Here is a 14485-nt window from a genome sequence, read left to right as displayed (position 1 = left end):
CTCGTACCACTTTTCAAATTTCGTGGCAGAGCCGGGAATCGAACCCTGGCCTCTGGGGGTGGCAGCTAATCACACTAACCACTACACAACAGAGGCGGACGTTTTAGATAATTTACTATGCAGAAATATAACGAGAGCTCCAGATTTTCTCTAAATAAATCTGGAGCTCGTGTAGTATTTATTTTTATTATATAGTGAATAACTACAAAATTTTATAGGGACGGTGCGTGGTATTGTTGCAATGTTGCACAACTCTCAACAATTTTGCAATTCATTTGCCGTCTTTTTTTTTCTATTTGTTTTAAGACAAAGACAAAGTCACCTCCGTACAGGCCATGAAGGCCCTTGGAGAAGTGGAAGGTAAAGGCTTCCACCAATGTTAACCGCGGCACTTGTTGGGGTAGAATGGTTAGCTCTACGCCCGGCCGCCTTTGCTCCCAGGAATTAACCTGCTACTCAGTTTTGGTGTAGACTGAAGGCCTGTTTTCACATGTAGGACTGTGCTGCGACTGTGCTTCGACCGTGCTGTGTCGTCCGCAATCGCCAAACAGTATAAACCATTCCATTTACATTGAACAGCAGTTGAGTATTTTCACATGTAGGACTGTGTCCCTACCGTGTTGGTACCGTGCTGTCATGGATCGCCAAGCAGAGCGATTACGGCCCACACAGTCGTCGCCTGGTCTCAGCACAGTACCACATGTGAAAATTAGAAACGGTCGCCCTAGTGTCGCCAAGCCGGACTTCCGTCTTATTTCGGTGGTAATCGGAAGCACTCGGTCGTACGTGATCCAGTGACCAACGAGCACAGAATAACATAGAGTGCGCAATGCACTGTCTGAGTACTGTGCTCGTTGGTTCAGATACATTGTGTGATAGTTTGCAGTAGTAGGGTGGCGCAGTTGTCTTCCTTAAAAATAGACGAACAAGTGATAATTTTAGTTCAACAACATGAATGCCTTTATAATTCTTATTTCTCTTCTTCTTTTGTTGTAAAACAATGTACGCTGCGCAGGCAATAACTACGTCCTCTTCGTTCGGATCCATGTCTCCAACCTGTGAGCACAGATGCAATGAACAAGGACCACATGACCACAGCACAGTCGCAGCACAGTCCTACATGTGAAAAGACAGAGTAGGCGACACCGCCGTAGCACGGTCGAAGCACAGCCGAAGCACAGTCCTACATGTGAAAACAGGCCTTGAGTGAACCCCAGGGCCATATACACCTCCGGAAGTGGAAATCTCGTTTCTTAAATTTTACGACCTTGACGGAGATTCGAACCCACGTCCTTCCGGGCGAACCGAGCAAACCTTTACCGCCTCGGCCAGGCAGCCCCTCTTCTATTTTTTTAGTTTAATAAAACTAGCATATATTCTAAAATATGTTAAAATCAGCCATCTTTGGTCGCTCGATGTACTGATACTTGGTAATGGAACAATAAACGCTGCCGGCTTGGAATCAAACCCTGGGTGGTTTGCATTCCTACAGCAGCTCCCAAGCAGTAAGCCTAAGCCTGTACATAACATCAAGTAGTACGCTCGCCAGTATCGGGTTTTGGGCGTTGCACGAAACCAGCAAGCCCGCTGTCGAGAAACAACTCCAAATGTCCCCGTTAGATTGCACCACTCGGCGCAGATGACTCGATGCCTGCTTTCTCTCCTCTCACAACAGTAATTTCTTTTTTTTTTTGCTAGGGGCTTTACGTCGCACCGACACAGATAGGTCTTATGGCGACGATGGGATAGGAAAGGCCTAGGAGTTGGAAGGAAGCGGCCGTGGCCTTAATTAAGGTACAGCCCCAGCATTTGCCTGGTGTGAAAATGGGAAACCACGGAAAACCATCTTCAGGGCTGCCGATAGTGGGATTCGAACCTACTATCTCCCGGATGCAAGCTCACAGCCGCGCGCCTCTACGCGCACGGCCAACTCGCCCGGTAGTAATTTCTTTTCCACGCTACTAGGTACGCCATACCGGTCCACTCACAATATAACCAACATTGTGCATCAATGAAAAACAGGACAGCAAACAGTGGTGGCGATAAGAACCCCGTGGGCCTCGCGGGGCGGGGGCATGGCTTATGAGGGGCCCATGACTGTTTCTTAATTCAGTAGATGAAGAATGATTTTACATATTGATAAAGCTACAGCACACAACGAAGTATTATTTGTATACTGAGGGTTATTCCAAACTTAGGCCGTCGTAGTGCAGAGCTCCCTTTGTTAATAGGAGTACGGTAGTTATTTCTGAAAGAATGTGGGTTTCCCAACCTGTTCTAATAAAAACCATCCCTTGCTGCCACTCACAACAATCAACAAGGCTTTTGAAGTAATTAGCCAGTTCTGAGAACCCAGTAGTCAGCGAATATGCGATGACAAGGACAGCCTCCTCATCTAAACTCTAAATACTGAAGTTTCGAGACGGTTTATAACTCTGGGCAGTCAGTGTAGCTAAGTAGACCTACGATGGACGGTTGAGTTGTAAATTATTTGGTCCTAGGAACGAGATTATTTCTTAATACTGTGACGGTCAGCGTGTTTTGGTTACTATTTATTGGCATATGCATTTCGTGTGTGTGTGTGTGTGTGTGTGTGTATTGGAACCATGTAAGTGTATTATTTTAATTCATTCGGACTTGAAAACTAAATTGTGTAAATTCTTCTTCTTCCTCTTCTTCTTCTTCTTATTATTATTACGAGGGTCGAGTCATAAGTCATGGCAACTATTTTTTTCCTCATGAACAGGAGACAACACGGAAAATCTAAGATATGCGTTTAGAAATAAAGAACATGTACTTATGGATAGTGCCTGAAAACAAATTCTGACTTCAGGAGTTTCTCGTAAGAAAGTGACAGAACACAGGCCATTGGTAAACATTGTTTTATTATGGTATAGGCAGCAAATACACAAGACTACGTACAAAGGACAGGTCTCCACTGGTTACAGGACTTCGAAATAATCACCCAAGGTTTCCACTGTGCGTTGCCAGCGGTGGGACAGGCGCTGAATACTATTCGCTGTATGTGTATCGCTAACGTGTTACATCTCTCGCCGAAATACTGTTACGATGTCCTCTTTGTTAGCAAACCGTTGTCCACGTAATGGGTTCTTGACTTTGGGGATTAGATCACAGTCACATGATCAGGCGAATGAGGCTGGTGTGGAAGAACCTCCCTTCCCCACCGTTGTAAGCGACGCTGAACGATGGCTGCTGTGTGAGCTGTCGCGTTATCCTGTAGGATTATGGCGTTGTCCAAAAGATCTGGACGTCTGGTTCGCACTGCACGGCGCAATTGGTACAACAAAAAGGAGTTGTAATAAACTGCATTGACAGTGTGCCCCTCACGCATTGGATGACATACAAGAACACCTTGAACATCGTATGCCAGGGTTACCATAACCTTATTGGGCGACTGATTTTGTCAAACCTTGTGTCTCCTAATGCTTCCCGCAGCTCTGCATGGCATTGGCGTGCATTTCTGCCGCTGAGAACTGCTATTTTAATATACAATCGTTGCTCCTGCTTGTTGACTTCCATTTTGTGACGCTCTCACTCACACACACTCTACTTGGGGGCATGCTTAGACCCACACTGTTGTTTACATACACCATCTAGTGGCATCATACGCAGGTACATACCATACGTTTCCAAATACATATCTTAGATTTTCCATGTTGTCTCCTGTTCGCGAGAAAAAAAAAGTTGCTCTGACTTATGACTCGATCCACTTATTATTATTATTATGTCCGACTCGTTGGCTGAACGGTCAGCGTACTGGCCTTCGGTTCAGAGGGTGCCGGATTCGATTCCTGGCCGGGTGGGGGATTTTAACCTTAATTGGTTAATTCCAATGGCACGGGGACTGGGTGTATGTGTTGTCTTCATCATCATTTCATCCTCATCACGACGCGCAGGTCGCCTACGGGAGTCAAATAGAAAGACCTGCATCTGGCGAGCCGAACCCGTCCTGGGATATCCCGGCACTAAAAGCCATACGACATTTCATGTTTTCATTATTATTATTATTATTATTATTATTATTATTATTATTATTATTATTATTATTATCGTTGTTGTTCATTGTAATAATATACAACCATGTAATACGAAATAAACTCGTAAATTTCCTTATCAAGAAACGAGGAGTACATTTTCAATTATTGCGGGGGGGGGGGGGGGGGGCGGGCGAGATTCTTAGCGCTGCTACTGGCGGCAAATTTTCAATTCAAGTGAGGTAAGAAGAACTGTAGTTATACTGTGTAATCTAATCACCCTCTTATTTCCTGTGTTTTAATTGCCGGATATATTTCAGCTTTAATAGGAATTTAGTTCATTACTTAACGATAATAGAGTTTCTTGTTATTTCTGTAAACTTCTCATATCAAAATGTAACAGTGAAAATTTTGGTGCAACACCCAGCTTCATATACCACCAGACACCACTGCAAAATTAAATAAATTATATTACAAGTGCTAAATATAAAACACATGAAATAGGCTGAAATGGAAATTCATAACCGATACTGATAACACAATTTCAGTGCGGAAATGCAGTATACTGTTTCATTTTTGCATTTAAACTCTTTGGGCAGCAGTCTCCCAATATGTCGGCTCGGCTTCATCAGAATAATACTGTTACAGTGCTCTATGATGATGATGATGTTGAATTTATATTAAAAAAGTAACCTCACAATTGGTGCGATAAAAGGAGATAACACAAAAACGATAAAATTGTGGCGATTTATTGGTTGAAGTTACTGATATTCTTGTACTGGATTGGCCGTTGGAGCCATGAATTAAACAGTTGGTTAAGAACCAGCTGTCGGTGCAGAATAGACGTCTGGAAGTTCCACATACAGCTGTTATTTTATTCCATACAAACTTCTGTGTACAATATTGCGTACTTCTCGGCTCACTGCCACCAAAGTAAGTGCGTGACATGGTAACAATTGCTGCTACTTTAACTGTAGAAACGTGTGATTAATATCTGTGACGTTGAATGTGGATGGCACAGGCCAGGAAATAGTAATAACTCTAATGACGTCATATTTACGTAATTTCTTCTAATGCTTACGTAATCAGTTGAGGTCGTACTCAATACATCCTACATCATTTGATGTATTGTGTCCCGTTTAGCGAAACTAAATTCATAGCCACTTATTTTCCTATTTGGTTCTAATGATCGAGTTTTCGTATTTTCTTCACAACCACTTCCCTTTTTATCTATTGCGTGTTACTGCCCGTCCGCCTCTGTGGTGTAGTGGTTAGCATGAAATGAAATGGCGTATGGCTTTTAGAGCCGGGAGTGTCCGAGGACAGGTTCGGCTCTCCAAGTGCAGGTCTTTAGATTTGAAGCCGGTAGGCGACCTGCGCGTCGTGATGAGGATGACATGATGATGAAGACGACACATACATCCAGCCCCAGTGCCAGTGAAATTAACCAATGATTGTTAAAATTCACGAGCCTGCCGGGAATCGAACCGGGACCCCTGTAACCAAAGGCCAGCACGCTAACCATTTAGCGATGGAGCCGGGCGTGGTTAGCATGATTAGCTGCCACCCCCGGAAGCCCGGGTTCGATTCCCAGCTCTGCCACGAAATTTGAAAAGTGGTCCACACAGCCTCGGGAGTTGAATTGAGTAGAGGGAGGTTCGATTCCCACCTCAGCCATCCTCGAAGTGGTTTTCCGTAGTTTCCCACTTCTCCTCCAGGCAAATATCGGGATGGTATCTAACTTAAGGCCGCGGTCGCTTCCTTGCCTCTTCGGTATCTATCCCTGCCAATCTTCCCATCCCCCGTCCGGCTCCATAGCTAAATGGTCACAGGGGTCCCGGGTTCGATTCCCGGCAGGGTCGGGAATTTTAACCATCATTGGTTAATTTCACTGGCACTGGGGCTGGGTGTATGTGTCGTCTTCATCATCATTTCATCCTCATCACGACGCGCGGGTCACCTACGGGTGTCAAATCGAAAGACCTGCACCTGGCGAGCCGAACATGTCCTCGGACACTCCCGGCACTAAAAGCCATACGCCATTTCCATTTTTCCATTTCCCATCCCCCACAAGGAACCTGTTCAGCATAGCAGGTGAGGCCACCTGGACGAGGTACTGGTCCTCTCTCCGTTTATATCTCCCGAACCAAAGTGTCACGCTCCAAGACACTGCCCTTGAGGCGGTAGAGGTTGGATCCCTCGCTGAGTCCGAGGGAAAAACTAACCCTGGAGGGAAGTTGCTGCGCGATAATGTTAAGCTTTGAATATTGATGAGAAACATAACCACGCCAACTCTGACTACGTAAGTTTTCACTTTTAAAAAATAGAATTGCTCGATGACGGTAACTTAAATTTATTATGTACTAGAGAATGGCGAGGTATTTATTGCCAAAACCCGGCATCTGCATTCTTCAAGTTATTGAGAAAAAAAACCTATTGACTAAGTTTATGCCAATGGCCGTAGCCGTGCTGAAACACCGGATCCCGTGAGATTTCCGAAGTTAAGCAACATTTGGCGTGGTCAGGAGTTGGATGGGTTGTCACGCGCTGTTGGTGGGGGTAAGGGAATGGAGGAGCGGAAAGGAACTGGCCACCCTACCGCACGTAAACTCCGGCTCAGGAACACCTCTGCGGAGGTTCGGACCTGCCTTCGGGCAGAATAACCCTTGCCTACCTTACTAAGTTTGTAATGCTTATTTATTTATTTATTTATTTATTTATTTATTTATTTATTTATTTATTTATTTATTTACTTGTCTTCTTTCAAGTGGTGAACTTAGGGTGCCTGGCCTTCTCTGACACTTAACCACATTTACAGTACTTTTCTGCAGATATATTACCTTATAACTTAGCAGAGTTGCATTATGCAAACACACACGCGCTCTCACTCCCATTTATAAAGGAATTAAAATAGTGTACATTAATCAATATGAAATAAGATTGCTCAAATACACACATCTTTCTTTTTGTGTGTATGCAGACCTGCCATCTTCAAAGGAAATTCTGCGACACGCGCCGTAATTCGTCTTCCGTTATTTGACTTATCACTCTCCTAATTTCGTTTTCCAGCACCTGAGATGTACGCACATTGCTAATTACAGCCGTATAATTACGTGCAGTGTGAACCGTAACACCGTCTTACTGAAAGTAGGCCTAGTCTCTCTCCCCTTCAGTCAATATGTTTAAGAAGGGACGCAAAATAGTGTCCAGATATCGTTCGGAGGTGAGTGTTTCATAAAACAATATGCGTCCAATTATTCTTCATCCACGAACACCCACTTCCGTGTACTTCGTGTAACACGTAGGAATTTTCAGTGTTCAGTGTCGAGTGTTCAGAGAACGCAATTTGTTTTAAGTCGCACCTACACAGATAGATCTTATGGTGACGATGGGATAGGAAAGGGCTAGGAATGGGAAAGAAGCGACCGTGAGGTGCATCCCCAGCATTTGCCTGGTGCGAAAATGGGAAACCACGGTAAACCATTTTCAGGGCTGTCGACAGTCGGGTTCAAACCGACACTCTCCCGACTGCAAGTTAACTTTTGCGCGACCCTTACCGCACCTGAGAATGAATGCACCCACTTTGTCAGACATGTTAAGAAGCGAAGGATTTAAATCTCTGTCATGCACGGATTGTAGCACCCACCGGCAGTAGTTAACACAAGTGACAGAATCTGCAACATTTCACTTGTGCACTACGGAAATGTTATCGGAAAAAAAAAAAAAAAAAAAAAAAAAAAAAACGAATCTTGAGCCTTCTTGTTACTGTAAACGTTATCATTACACTCACTGAGCGCGTCAAGTAAATAACGTGTCTCACTAGCACAAGTAAAGAGCTCTGCTAACGACCGAGCCTTGCAGGACGGAGGGTGGGACAAAAGAAGCTCATCTGCCCCCAGGTAGCTTCTTGCTCGTCCTTTGAGTGGAGGAATACAACCGGTCCTCACCGTCAGTTCGCTATGCGCGCTCGCTTGAGTTTAGCCTGAGCTCTTACGTCGCACCGGTACAGACAGATCTTATGGTGATGGTCACGATTGTTATGATTATTGCTATTATTTATTTTCCTGAAATTGTACATGTACAATTTAGGGATAGTAGTTGGAGAAAGAGAAGTGCCTCCATCCCCATATTGGGAAGGAAGTGATCGTTGGCCTTAGTTAAGGCACGGCCTCAACGTTTGTTAGGTGTGAAAATGGGAAACCACAGAAAACCAAATTCAGAACTGCTTGATAACAGGGTTCGAATCCACCATTTATCGAATGCAAGCTCACAGCTCTGTGACCCAAACTGCGCGGTCAGCGTGTTCGGTTTGTTGGTCACAATATCATGCGCTTGTTCTTTTCTTTCTTTTTTGAGCGACCAAGGCCTGTGGGATTTAATAATGAAAATTCAAGTCTATCTGGTTTTATTTCCCCGTAAAACTGAAGGTCCAGTGGCTGTGATCACGATATCAACAATCACATAAAAGTAAACATTTGTTTTTGCTCAGTATCGGCTTCTGTGCTAGGATTTTCATTCGGAGACACTAGTCACGTCACTAGTAGGCCTATCTATATATAATATGAGTCGCCTAGTTGCAAAACCAGCTAACTGACAAAAATATGAAAAATGGACTTTTGGCGCCATTGGATATCTTTTCGCGTCCTCTAGAGATTAGTGAAAGACTCAGGGTGCAAAACCAGCTACAACGTTCTCAAAATGAGCTGAGAAAGAAGAGTTCGGTTGCAAAACCAACTAAGTTGGGTATATCGATTGCCCGCTTCGCACCGTACGGATGCAAAACCTGCCAACTGTTGCTGTGTTCTACATTGTACCGTTTATCGATTATTATTTTATAGAATATCGATAGCGTCGCAGACACGTGAATCGCGACAAGTTCCAGGAATGTCCTGCGACAATTTTTCCGTGTTTGGGTACGTCGCGATACAAAAGTTGCATGTCGCAGGTCTCCCATTCGAAATGGGATACATGATACAAATGTTGCGCAACATGACGCAGTCTGGACGTGTCGCGAGACAAAGTCCCGGGACACGCCGATGCCAGTGTGCAGGTAGCCGCCACGTGTTGGTGTTGTGTTTCATGTTCTGTTGTTTTGCGATGGAAACTACTCTAAAAATCATTGAGGATTTACACATACTCCCTTGTCTTTGGGATGTTATGTCTACTGAGTATAAAAGTAGAGACAAAAGGAGGAAAACACTGGAGTCTCTGACTAAAAAGTTCACTATGTCCATTCACGAGATGGAGAAAAAGATTCACAACATTAAAAGCACAAAAACAATTTCTTGCGCCATTTCGCGCCGATTCTGTGGTGCAACTGGCTCTGTAGGTGTGGACGCGGGACACTGTATCGCAACAGTCTAGGGACAGTGTCTCGCAACTGTCCCCATACAATGTCCCGCGACTTTGTCGCTAGGTGTGTACTAGCCTTAAGAGCCTCTAACAATGTGATTGTGGTAGTGATGTACTCTATGTATTAAACAGAAGCTTAACAATGTTTTGATTTTGATAATATTGACAAAGTGAATTTATTTCCCATTTCAACTTTTCAAAAAATATGACTTCGACTATCATAGCAATTATTATTAATAATTAATGTTAGTTCGATATCTTAATATGTAAGAACCGCTCTGTCCAAATACTTTTACACCTATTTCACGTCTCACAACTCGCATTTTAGGTTGTCCGAATTCCTACCTTGGATCTTTCAAAAGTTTGCAAAACCTGCTAAATGTGACGTTCGGTTGCAAAACCAGCTAACTGCAAACTTTAAGTGTAAAATACGACTAAAGTACAAATAAGAATCTTATTCGTACCTCTTTTAAACCGCTTTGAAACGGTTTTTGCTGTTTTCCCAACATTTAAAAAAAGTGCATTTAGCTGGTGTTGCAACTAGGCGACTCATATATAAAAGTGAATATTGGTATTTTGAGATTAATAGACTCAAAAACTACCGGACCGATTTCGCTCAAAATTCCACAATTTGTTCTTATTACTTCTGAGAGGGTTTATGAAGTGGTTTGAACGAAATCGAATAGGTAGTTTTATTATTATGGGTAATTTTATGTAATTTTATTAAATTCCAAAGCCGCACCAAGATTGGATCGACTTGATGGACAGATTGTCGCTAGGCGACAGCAGCTTACGCTACATCATGGTAGTGCGGTAATAAATGCTGTATATAGGAGGATGGTGACATGCCGCCATGTTTTATAAAGTACCTTTCTTTATAGGAGGTTCATTCTTGTGCCTGTTATTTGGAAATAGAAATCCAACATGCCGTGATCGAGATGTACTTTCATGTCATAGGACCAACTTTGATAGGTCTGCCCAGTTTGAAGAATGTAGCTGTGTATTAGATGTGTAAAATAATTTTTAAAACTGTGAAAAAATGTAGAATATCCACAGTGGAATGAAACGAGTTATCACCCACTCCTAGCGAAGAGTAACTGGGGGTTCTCAAAGAGCAAAGGTGAGTCTCTGTGATCTATGTATAGGTCTATATACAGCATATAAATGCCATTGTATGTGGACATGTATGTATTACATCTCCTAAACCATTGGACCGATTTCAACTAAACTTGGTACACTTGTGACTTAGTATCAGGAGACAAACCTCGTGTTGGAAAGATAACACAAGCACCCTTAAAGGCGGGGGCAAGGGGGCTGAGTTGTAAAAATTATCGAAAATAGTGTCGAATCCATACTTTTCGGGGTCGCTGAAATGAATAGTGACACTCCGGATGTCGTTTTAAGTCCAAGTTGAGCCCCAATCGGCAGGGGCGTGAGAAGGGATGAAAAATGAAAATGTCCAAATGACCGAGATTATGGATGTTTGTATTATGTTCCAGCATAGGTGTCAACTGAACTTGGTAAAAATATTACGTGGTATCTGTAAACAATACTGTGGGAGCAAGATCTGCATTCTCCCTTCACCAATGGGGCTCCAGGGACTCTCCAGAGTGTGATTGTGGTGCATTGGTCCAGACCATGCATCATATAATGGACGAATGCCCTCTGCGTGCTTGTGGTGGAGACCGAGAAGACTTTGCTGATGTCTCAGTATCCCTAGTGCATTGGATAAATAATTTAGATATCCATGTGTAATTGTTCCCTACTTAGTACCATGTATTCTTTGCAGGTTTTTCTTTTGTATAATATTGTATATACTTGTCCATTGCTTAATAATAATAACCACTAGAAGCCCTAGAAAAGGGGGCAAAATATAGTTATAACTAAAAACGACCTATATTAGTGTTGAATTCATACTTCTCTGAACTACGGGGGAGATTTCAACCAAACTTGGCACACTTATGACTTACTATCTGGGGACAAACTTCGAGACGGTATAGTAACCCTAGCAGAAGTATTTGGGAGATAGTAGGTTCGAACCCCACTGTCGGCAGCCCTGAAAATGGTTTTCCGTGGTTTCCCATTTTCACACCAGGCAAATGCTGGGGCTGTACCTTAATTAAGGCCACGGCCGCTTCCTTCCCACTCCTAGCCCTTTCCTGTCCCGTCGTCGGCATAAGACCTACCTGTGTCGGTGCGACGCAAAGCAACTAGCAAAAAAAAAAAAAAAAGGAACTAGGGAGGGGCTAAGATGTAAAAATAATCGAAAATAGTGTCGAATCCATAGTTTTCGTGGTCGCTGGGAAGAATAGTGACACTCCGGACGTCGTTGAAGTCGATCTTCTGCCCCCATCGGCATGGAGATGAGAAGGGGTAGAAAATAAATTGTCGAAAATGACCGAAATTATGGATGTATGAGTGTTTCTTCCCACACAGCCCTCATACAATATTGGTACACGTAAGATTTACTATCTGAAACAAATGCTGCTGGGTAAAACACTCCTACCGGAGGTGATGAAATATAAAAATAAACCAAAATGACTGATATTAATGTCGAATACCTTCGTTTAAGAGGTCACTGAGTTGAACTGACACTCTGGCTGGTTAAGCTATACATATGAGTGTATGTGGGTGGGTATGTTCCAGAATAGCTCTCAACGAAACTTGGTACACATATGACTTTTTTTTTTTTTTGCTAGGGGCTTTACGTCGCGCCGACACAGATAGGTCTTATGGCGACGATGGGATAGGAAAGGTCTAGGAGTTGGAAGGAAGCGGCCGTGGCCTTAATTAAGGTACAGCCCCAGCATTTGCCTGGTGTGAAAATGGGAAACCACGGAAAACCATTTTCAGGGCTGCCGATAGTGGGATTCGAACCTACTATCTCCCGGATGCAAGCTCACAGCACATATGACTTACCATCTGGAGATGAAACATACCAACCCCCACTGGGGGTGGGGAATTGGAGGGGACGGCATTTAATAATAATAATAATAATAATAATAATAATAATAATAATAATAATAATAATAATAATAATGGGAAATAACCAATCTTCTTCTTTTCTTCTTTTCCTGCCGCTTTTTCCACACCTGTGGGGTCGCGGGTGCGAACTGTGTCGCACATGTGGATTTGGCCCTCTTTTACGGCCGGATGTCCTTCCTGACGCCAACCCTCTATGGATGGATGTAAGCACTATTGCGTGTTTCTATGGTGGTTGGTAGTGTAGTATGTTGTCTGTATATGATGAGGAGAGTGTTGGGACGGACATATACACCCAGTCTCCGAGCCAGAAGAATTAATCAGAAGCGATTAAAATCCCCGACCCTGCCGGGAATCGAACCCGGGACCCTCGGAACCGAAGGCCAATGGGACAATGGGAAATAACCAATATTAATGTGAAATCCATTGTTTATGTGTCGCTGAGACGACTTGTGACGCTCTGAATACCGTTTAAGTCCACGTTCAGCCTCCATTGAGACGGGAGGTAAATGGGGTTTATTAGTAAGTACTTTAAAATGACCGAGATTAGTGTTGAAACCACTGCTTTTGGGGTCGCAAGGCTGATTGGTTGACAAGTCTCAAAGAGAGTTGAAATCGTGCAGATCCTACCTATAGCGCGACGGATGAATACATGTAGTTATCACTTTTTTTAAAAGGATCAAATACTTCCTAGTAAATTTAAGCTTTACTCGAAAATTAAATAATCTAAAACTTGATATCAGACACATCTAAACAACTCTAAAACTATATAATAGATGGTAAAAGTCAATATCTTAAAAAGGAATTCTATAAAATTCACTTCACACATAACTAACTGGTAATACTAATCTTAAAAAGCAAACATTCAAAAACCAACCGGGCAACGCCGGGTACTTCTGCTAGTAATTATCTAATAAAAGAATAATAATAATAAATTCGTGTGCCTATTTCTAGCCGAGTGCAGCCCTTGTAAGAGAGACCCTCCGATGAGGGTGGGCGGCATCTGCCATGTGTAGGTTGTTTGGTGTGTGAGTTGCAGGGATGTTGTGGACAGCACATACACCCAGCCCCCGAGCCATTGGAATTAACCAATTAAGGTTAAAATCCCCGAACCGGCCGGGAATCGAACCCGGGACCCTATGAACCGAAGGCCAGTACGCTGACCATTCAGTGCAAAATGAAAATTCGTGTCCTCATCCCGCGGTGGCGCAGCTCTTTTCAGGCTCACCCCCACTGGAGGTGAGTTGCATGTACCATTTTAACCACATACCAGCCCTCCTGCCATTCTTAAAATTCTGGCAGTACCAGGAATGGAACCAGGACCCCCGAGCACGGCAGCTAATAACACTAACCGTTATGCTACGGAGGCGGAGATTGCTACATTGATTGTACCGGAAACGATTACAGATAGTGACATTCCAAAGCAATATTATGTTGTTTAACGGGATAGAGGTTTGAACCTAGTTCTTCCGGTGACCCATGCAATGACCTACGGGAACCGCCTCTAGAACTCGAACAGGTAGTGTGTGAGAACATCTATAGCATTATATTGCAGATAATAACACGCAACGAATAATTGACGTCAATCGGTTCCAAGAATTCAACACAGAAAAGTCACTGACCTTACCATTTGCTTTAGTTAACGCGGATACTGGGTAGTAATGCCTTTGCTGGCAAGATGTGGTGTTTACAGTGCACTATGTCTTCTGGTATGGGCTAGAATAAAATTGTTACTTTCATTGACCTGTCTCAGTCTCTTTCTTGGCTTTGACAATATGAAAGTGGCTGAGGTATGAGTGATGCTAGTAATGCCGTTCCTTATGCAGCCAGTCCCTGCTATGAATGGTGTGAAAATGTCGCCCATAGGGTCGGTTGGTGCAGGCATTTCAGTGGGCTTGGCAGACTGATGTGCAATAGCAACTTCTGGCTCGGTGAGGAAAGCAACGGGAAACTACCTCACTCCCCCTTTCCCTAGTACGCCTCTTCAGCGACACCTAGGCCATCTATGACAACTAATGGTGAACCTGTTGAGGATCCAACCAGTCTTAGGGCTGAATACCCAACATACACATACACTGGATAGTACATTTTACTAGGGAAAATACTGCTCAAACTAGGTTTCCGGAGTGGCCGAAGTGTCAGAACTCTGACCCACA

At 43.5% G+C, this 14485-nt stretch overlaps 1 protein-coding gene across 1 annotated transcript in view; it reads left to right on the top strand.

Moving 5' to 3' along the window:
• The first annotated feature begins 1975 nt into the window (after positions 1-1975).
• The window catches only part of Obp50c (Odorant-binding protein 50c), a 74862-nt gene continuing 62352 nt past the window's right edge, over positions 1976-14485 (top strand). The window contains exon 1 of the mRNA XM_067148289.2: positions 1976-2112. The gene's annotated coding sequence lies outside the window, so the exon portion shown is untranslated. The remainder of the gene's footprint in view (positions 2113-14485) is intronic.

This window comes from Anabrus simplex, chromosome 5, assembly GCF_040414725.1.
Source record: "Anabrus simplex isolate iqAnaSimp1 chromosome 5, ASM4041472v1, whole genome shotgun sequence".
Lineage (NCBI taxonomy): Eukaryota > Metazoa > Arthropoda > Insecta > Orthoptera > Tettigoniidae > Anabrus > Anabrus simplex.
The sequence above is the reverse complement of the archived record's forward strand: the minus strand, read 5'-3'. Positions and strand labels throughout refer to the sequence as shown.